Source organism: Chenopodium quinoa, unplaced genomic scaffold, assembly GCF_001683475.1.
Source record: "Chenopodium quinoa cultivar QQ74 unplaced genomic scaffold, ASM168347v1, whole genome shotgun sequence".
NCBI lineage: Eukaryota > Viridiplantae > Streptophyta > Magnoliopsida > Caryophyllales > Amaranthaceae > Chenopodium > Chenopodium quinoa.
The window spans coordinates 5,370,775-5,379,918 of NW_018744239.1; the positions used below are offsets into that span (position 1 = coordinate 5,370,775).

General features: G+C 37.4%; 1 pseudogene; it reads left to right on the plus strand.

Annotated features, from left to right (window-relative positions):
• The first annotated feature begins 6,843 nt into the window (after window positions 1–6,843).
• Window positions 6,844–7,651, plus strand: LOC110694550 (annotated as a pseudogene).
• Window positions 7,652–9,144: the final 1,493 nt, after the last annotated feature.

Genomic DNA, 9,144 nt, shown 5'->3' on the forward strand with positions numbered 1-9,144 from the left:
TTTATATATAGTGACTCTATGTAAATATCTTCAATTTAGATAAAGTTACCTTATTTTAGCATGTAGTGACCTTTAAAACGTTGTGTTTGTCAAAAAAAAAAAAAAAAAAAAAAAAAAAAGACCTTTAAAACGGTTGAATTGATTATATGTAAGGTTGGAATGATCTTAGGGCTTTAGAACCGTCTGATCTTTTGTGCTAGTAATGAATGGCTAAGATTGCTTGTTTTTAGTTTTCACCATAAGCTCTGTTTTTAGCGGAACCTCCCCGTGTATATATATATATATATATATATATATATATATATATATATTGATATTAAATAATAATTCTTGGATTAAAAATAATTATATTTGTATTAGACAATCATGATATAATCATGATAGCTTTTAGTTTGTTGCTTTCATGCATAGTGCTGCCCAGCTAGCTTCCGTATGATATAATCATGAGAGCTTTGCAATTTCTTCCGGCAAGATGGCCGTTTAGAAACAAAGAGGTGGGCCTTTGCTCATATGCAACTCGGCCACCAAGCTCAACCCACTAGCTGCCGTGTGTATTTGGGAAGGACGGTTGACACTCACAGGGAGCTCGGCAGTGGCGGAGCCAGGATTTTCAAATTGGGGGGACAAATTATGAATATAATATAATTTGACAAAAATCTTAACGAAAAAAAAACTCAAACACACATATTGGTTAATACTTAATTTTATAATTTCAAAATGTAAAAATACTTAGTCATACAAGTCAAAATGATGAAAAAAAATTACATAAACATTCAATTAAAATTACACTTTCATCCTTCGAGTCCTCATATTTTGAAAGCGATCAATAATTTTTTCATTGGAAACTTGTAAGAAGATATCCTTCTCAATAAAAGTGACTTGAACCACCCATTTCCATATCATTTTCTTGACTTTGAGGGGAGCTAAATGAAGGGGAGTTATTGGACTCATTTTCATGGAGTTTCTTTCTTTTAAACATGAATTGTCGAAGATCAGGTTGTTTTCTAGTAGCCTTGGATTTGTTTGAATTAGGTGAATCATTTGACATTTCCTAATTAAATTGAAAAATATATATCAATTTCCACAATCCATATCATTGCATAATAAAAAAACCTAAGATTAAAATTGTAATTAAAATAAAAATTCAACAAAAATTGCAATTAAAATTAACAATAATTCAACTAAAATCTGAAAATTAGGGTTAACAATTGGGGATTTCAAATTGGGGATTTCGAATTAGGGCTAACAAGACATACCATTGATGGATGTGATGCAGCGAAGACGGCCGAGGCCCGACGGTCGGACGGTTAGGCAGCGCGCAGTTGGTGAAGTGGTGACTGGTGAGGACAGAGGACCAACTAACCGAGCCACCGAGGACGGTCAATCTACTAAGTACTGACTACTAGAGGCTGGACTGGCTGAGTGGCTGGTGATGACTGAGGCAGCGTCGCAGCACATCAGCGAAGAACGGAAAGCCGACGGCGGTCGATCTACTGGAGTAATGGTCGAGTACTCGAGTGAAGATGGAGCAGTGCTTCTTCAGTTCTTCGTTTCATCCGTTCTAGCGTTCACATCCAGCGATTTTTTTTTTAATTTTTTTTTTAATTTTTTTTTTTGAAAATGGGGGGACAAGTGTCCCCACTCGTCCCCTTCTAGCTCCGCCCCTGGAGCTCGGCATGAGGAGCTTGGCATTCTTGCCGAGCTGCTATGCTCTTGAGGGTGACCTTCGCTAATTCACTCGGCATGAGGAGCTCGGCGGCCTAGTAGCCATACCCTAAGCTTGTAGGCTGTAGCCATGATCGGCATTCAAGACAAATTATGTCGAGTTGCTATGCTCTAAGCAACCATGGTTTGCATTTTCATCCGGCGTCGATGTCGTCTCAATGTACAAGGCTAGCTTGGTCTCAAATTGTTGTACGACCACCAAAAGCCGCATATGTTTTTTGAGGCCGAGCCGTTTAATTTAACTCGGCATTGAGGCCGTTTATGGGCTCTTTTCTCACGGCCATAGAGAGCCATTTACGGGATGGTCAGTCATTCCCTTTATCTCACAAGAGCTTAATTTGCTTACATGAGTTAAGCTCTCTTGCTGGCTGATTGTAGAACAAAGGTACGAGTATCAAAACTCTTGCCGCATGCATTTGGTATATATAAGTATGTTGGATACCCAATATTTTTAAACAAATGTAAATGCATTTTATTCATGCATTCTTCATGTACGTTTGTATACATATATATTTTATGTCGGAGTTGAAAGCTTCCTCCCATTGAGCTCGGCACTTGGCCGTTTGCTCTTTGAATGCGGGTTGCTCTTGAGAGGCATGCTCGACTCGGCATTCTTTAGAATTGCTACTGCGGAGCTGCTACACTCTTGAGAGGGAATGATTTTTTTTTTTAAAAAATAAAAATAATAACAGGGTAATTTCCAACCAAAAAAGTGTTCCTTTAAAAATTAGCATAGACAGACTTATTGTCAAGAGAAATTACTGTTACTAATAATTTATGTGAAGATTTGTTTACATTCCATTATTTTTTCTTTAAATTTTGTATTCAAACTATCACTATAAACATAGAGTGCAACGCACGATCTGTAAGCATAGTCAGCAACAATAATTTACAGTATCAAACATTCTCATACACTTGATTAACTTCTAAAAATCATAATTAATCATATAATCAACACATAATAACCAATGCAACAATATCCCTAACATGATACAAGGTAATTAAATGCGTGGTAAAAAAATAAAAAAATAAAAAAGAAAAAAAACATTAATTAGTTAATTACAAAGAGAACCCTCAAAAAAAAAAAAAAAAATTACAAAGAGAAGAATAGAAATTATACCAAAAACAATGTTAATAGCACTTAGTTAATTGCAAAGAGAAGAATAGAAATCATACCAAAAACAATGTTAGTAGGACTCATGGCGACCTTTTTCTTAATTTTTTTAGTAGCATTACGAATCCAAACGCTTAGTATCAGTGAAAGCTACAAAAGACGGCGCCATTCGATTCCCTTTATCATTAGCTATAATCTCAAAACGATCATGCTGCCATACTAACACATGAATACGTCTTGCCAAGATCAACTCTAATGGCCGGACCTTCTCCTTTTCCAAACAACATTGTCAGTAACCTTACCAAATTTGAAACAAATAGAGAAACATTTTCCAATTATTATTTATTGTTTCGATTTTTTTTTTTTTTTTTTTTGAGAGTCTAAGTTTTATTTTGTAAGCTGTGAAAAAACTGAATGAGATTATGAGAATGAAACAGAGGAGAAGGGGTAACTGATATTTTTTATACGTGCACAATAGAGGAGAAGGAGTAGGTAACTGTTTTTTTTTAAAAAAAGTAATTGTATTTATTTATTTTTAAGTAGATAGGTTTTTTTTTTAAAAAAAAAACAAAATGGTAAATTAGTAAATTTGAAAATTGAGAAGGGCATTTTGGAAAAATACAAATTTATCACCCAAGATGCCCTTTCTCTTTATATATTAGTATATTACTATAGATGTTTTCTCTCTCCTCTACTCTTTACTTTATTTTTCTCTCTCCTCCATCTCAGTTCTCCATAACTCCATCTCACTCTTTCTCTCTCCTTCCCTTAAAAATCATCAAATTACAGAGACGTTGCTTCAATGTCCATCAAATTCGTTATAAGCTTCAAATTGAACTTGAAATGTGAGTTTTTCATTTATGATTTTTGTTAATTCTGTATTTTGTATTTTTTTTTTTGCTGAAAATCAAACTGATTTTTCGATTTTAATTTTTTGAGTTTCGTAGGAGTAATTACACTTATTTGAGCTTTTTCTTGCTTAATCGAGTTTCATAAGAGTGTAAATAGGTTAAGATTCAACTTAATTTCTTCTTATGGTGTTTCTGAGCTTAATTTGTATTTTTTTTCATAATTTGAGTAGATTAGGTTTTTATGTATAATTTTTGCTTGACTTTTTTCTGATTTCGAATGCAATTGTGAGTTGTTTGCTGAATTTTATCTAATGAAATTGCGCTTTTGTCTATTATAATAGTTTAAATATATGCGAATTTTATCTACAAGTAATTAAATTTGGGGATTTGAGTATTTAGGGGCCGTTTGATTTGCACAGGGTAAACGGAATGGAATGAACAAAGGCAATGAAGGAGAATGGAATGAAAATCCTTTAGATGTAGTATGTTGTTTGTTGTAAAAAATACAATGAAATCACAACCACCAATACACCACCACCACCACACCCACACAACCCCATCTTTCTTCATTTCCCACTTTTATCGACCACCCAACCGCCTCGTCGCCCATCCCTAACCCTTCGCCAAAACTCGCCGCCCATCCCTAACCCCGCGCCGGAACTCGCCTCTCTCTCTCTCTTTCTTCACTAGGGTTTTGAAGGTCCATCGCCGCTCTTTTTTCGCAACTGGGAAGAGGGTTCCGGGGAGGGAAGGTCCGTCGTCGCCCATCCCTAACCCCTTGCCAGAACTCAGCTCGCCTCTTGCTTTTTCTTCGCTAGGGTTTCAAAGGTGCGTGAGTGTGCATTCTTGGTCTCGCTCTTTTTCGCAGTTGGGAAGAGGGTTCCGGGGGCGGCGAGGGGCAGTAAGGGATTAGGGAAGGGCGGCGAGTTCTGGCGAAGGGTTAGGTATTAGGCGGTGCGACGAGGGAATGGCCGGGATTAGGGAATGTCTTCGAGGGATAGCCGGCGAGGGGTAGGTGGTGGAGGGGAGGGCAGACTAGGGGTGGGGGAGGCACGGTGAAGGGTAGGTGGTGGTGCGGTGGTGCGGTTTTCCGGTGATGTATGAAGGTAGGAGGGTGGTGGTATGGTAGTGTGGTGGTGGCCTAGGAATGGAATGGAAATACCTTGGGGGGGTGGGGAATGAACTTGGAAGGATTTGGGGGAATAAAAAGGGTAAAGGGAATGGTAAAAAAGGTCTAGCAAACAACAACAAAGGGAATGATTCCCGTTGATTTCCATTTCCTTTGATGAATACCCCACAACCAAATGGCCCCTTATAATCTATATGCATATAGGTAATTCTTTAGTTGAATCTGAATGTGCTTGTGTATGATTGAAATTTTTAAAAATTAGTGGAATTTAATCATCACGTGGCTGGAATTGTTGATTGTTGGGGGTCAAATTGCTGATGTTGGAGTCGGGCTTTGGTGTTTGGTGGAGCAATTGGTGGCTATTGTGTGGGCGTGAGATGCGGTTGTAACTGATTTACAATCCGAAAGGGTGGAGTTCGAGTCTCAGCTTTTGTCTTGTTGAAAGGAAAATGAAGATGTTATTATAGAGTTACAGAAGGTACAGAGGTACAGAATGAACTTTCTTCTAGTACTATTTCAAAGTTTTATTCAATGATGCTTGGTATATAATTGACGCTCATACTACATAGCTGATGCTGGATTATTGCTAGACAACAAAATAAATTGGTATAGTTGTGAAAAATAGTTGCATTGTTTTACACCAAACATCAATATAAAGAGCAATGGTTATTGAAAAATTACAGATTTCCTTGTATATCATTGTTGGTATGTGGGTTCAGTGCTAATTTAACACTTAATACAATGACCATGAGGAGAAGTTTGGAGTAGTATATTTTACAACACTTAATCCAATACGATGAGACAACAGAGCAATGTGTGCCCATATCTATGATCATCGTAATAATTGTGGTGTTGCTTTTGGTGTTAATTGGAATTCTTAAAAAAAATTATGATTTTAAATAAATACGAAGATGAGGTAGTTTTTTCTAGGTTGGTGTGTTGAAATCCTATTAGCTCAACTGGTCGAGCAATGTGTAATTACGGGTACACATGGAATGTAGGTTCAAATCGTACATAGGCTTACATATAGTAAATCTTTTTTGACATGTAGTGATATGTTTGTTTTTATACATAGTGACCACTATTTGTATATAGTTATCAATTATATAGATACCAAGGTGACAAAGAAGGATATTGGCATGGTGAAGTGTGTCAAAGATAAGAACCAAATAGTCCTAGCTAGTACAAGAGGAGGAATCAAGGATAGGTGGAAGGGGTACTTCGATGAATTGTTTAATGGAAGTAATGGAGTTGTGATAGGAGATACCTCCATGTGTGATGAAGAAATCAACATGGAGTATGTGCGGAGGATTGGGAGAGTAGAGATGGAGATTGCACTGAAGAAGATGAAGCCTAAGAACGCAATTGCACTCAGGTGTGGAGGTGTTTGAGTAAGATTGGTATTGATTGGTTAACAAACCTTTTCAACAAGATATGGACGGCTACAAGGATCCCGCAAGATTGGAGGAAGAGCACCTTGGTCCCAGTCTATAAAAACAAAGGAGACGCTCAAGATTTTTCTAACTATCGAGGGATCAAGCTTATGAGCCACACTGTGAAGTTGTGGGAAAAGGTGATTGAACATAGGTTGAGAGCATGCACAAGCATTTCGGATAACCAGTTTGGTTTTAAGCCGGAGAGATCTACTATGGAAGCAATCCATTTGATAAGACAAATTATGGAGTTTTATAGGGTAAAGAAGAAGGATCTTCATATGGTATTTATTGATTTAGAGAAGGCTTATGACAAGGTGCCAAGAGAGGTACTTTGGTGGGCAATATTGAAGAAAGGTATCCCACGAAGGTACGTGGACCTGGTTAAGGATATGTATCGGGATGTGTTAACAAATGTGAGGACATGTGGAGGGTTAACAAAAGATTTCCCTATTACAATCGGATTGCATCAAGGGTCTGCATTAAACCCTTTTCTTTTTGCAACAATTCTAGATGAAGTAACTAGACCAATTCAAGATGAGGTTCCATGGTGTATGTTGTTCGCAGATGATATCATTTTGGCGGATGAAACTAAGGATGGGGTTAATGCCAAGTTGGAGCAATGGAGGCAAAGGTTGGAATCTAGAGGGTTTAAGCTAAGTCGGAGTAAGACTGAGTATTTGGTATGTCGTTTTGGTACTTAGAGGGGGACAAGCAATGAAGTGGTGAGTTTGGATGGAAATGATTTGACCATGAGTGAATATTTTAAGTATCTAGGGTCGATTATCCAGAAGAATGGTGACGTTGATCAAGATGTGGCCCACAGGATTAAGTTGGGGTGGCTTAAATGGAGAGCGGCCACGGGAGTGTTATGCGACCGAAGCATTCCCTTACAATTGAAGGGAAAGTTCTACAAGACTGCCATAAGACCATTGTTGCTCTATGGTACAGAATGTTGAGTTTCTAAGAAGGAGCACCTTAAGAAGATGGAGGTTACAGAAATGCGCATGTTAAGGTGGATGTGTGGGAACACTCTAAGAGATAGAATTAGAAATGAGGTTATTCGCAAGAAAGTAGGTGTGGCAGGCATTGCAGATAAACTAAGGGAAAATCGCCTGCATTGGTTTGGGCATATAAGACGGAGACCCAAGGGTGCACTGGTGCGAAGAGTGGAAGAGTGGGACCATGGAAGGGTTAAACGAGGGAGAGGGAGACCGAAAATGACTTGGTTGGAAGGAGTTAGGAAGGATATGAAGTGTATGGATGTGCATGAGGATGAAGCATTAGATCACGAGGGATAGAGGAGGAAGATTTATGTCGATGACTACACGGAATAATCAAATTTGGTTCATGTCAGCCGACTCCACTTATGGGATTAAGGCTTTGATTGATTGATTGATTGATTGATTGATTGAGTGAGTGAGTGACCTTTATGTAAACATCATCAAAATTGATATAGTTACCTTATTTTTATATACAGTGATCTTGTGAAAGCATCGTCAAAATTCACATTGTTACCTTATTTCTATATATAGTGACCTCTGTGTAGATGTCGTCAAAATTGATATAACTTGATATAATTACCTTATTTTTGTGTATAGTGACCTCTAGGTAAATGGTGTCAAATTGATATAATTACCTGAAGTTTATATATAGTGACCTCTATGTAACTGTTGTCAAATTGGTATAATTATCTTATTTTTGTCTATAGTAACCTTTGTGTATATGTTGTCAATTTAATATAATTACCTTAATTTTATATATAGTGACTTTTATGTAAATGTTGTCAAATTGATATAATTACCTTTTTTTTTTATATAGTGACATCTATTTATCAATATCTATATAGTTACCTTATCCTATGGGTTGTTTTACACCATCAGATTATTTAATGAACATTCAACGGCTAAGATTGCTTGTTTTTAATTTTCACCATAAGTTTTGTTTTCAGCGGAACCTTATCTATATATATATATAGACACATACATATATATAGATACATACATATGTACATATACATATATATGAATATGTATGCACATTTGCATATACAAGGATGGGTGCCATGCAAATTATTATATAATATAATAATAGTGCTAATGATTAGCTGCACTTAAACATACATTCACAAAATTATTTGGGCGGCTTTTGCTTTTTTTTTTCAATCATAATAATGATGTTTGATTCTGCCGCCCAAGTCTTGCATTTAGACAGGAGTTATCTCATTCTCGGACGACGATCTAAGTTCATTACGACTTTGCCCTCACATTGGGTTTCCCAAGTAATGAAATGTTCTATTTCTTGAGTTGGTGTTCGATTATGGCTAAGTGTCATTCCAGATGTGTCTCCCCACAAACAACACCAAATGTTTTAGGGATTTTTGAAATAATCTAAAAGGGGGGTATGAATTCCCTCGGGAGACAGATCCGGAATGCAACACCTGTACGGCCTGAATACCTGCAAAACAACGAATCTCCGGTTTACCGGAGATCTGGCTCCAACGTTCAAGTTAGTGACTGGCAACGGAATTTTAGAAAGAGAAAGTAAAGAGAAGTGAGAGCATATTTTTGGGCAGAGTGTCTTTGGGAATTGTGTAGTCCTTTTCCCATCATGGATTTATGGGGTATTTATAGGGAAGTGGGATATCATGCTCCTAGGGTTTCATAACTTAGGAAGATCGGCTGCCCTATACGCGGTTGACACGTGTATTAGGGTTTGCTTCATGCTAGGCAAGTTCCCTTTAATGGCTTTGAGCCCTTCATTATCTGATATCTCTCTTTAGGCCACGTATCATGCTCATATTGACTTTTACTAGTTGAGCAGGATGCCACGTGTCGGCTTAAAATTGGGCCACTTGTCGGCCTCTCATTTGTCTATAAAAAGGGGGTAAAA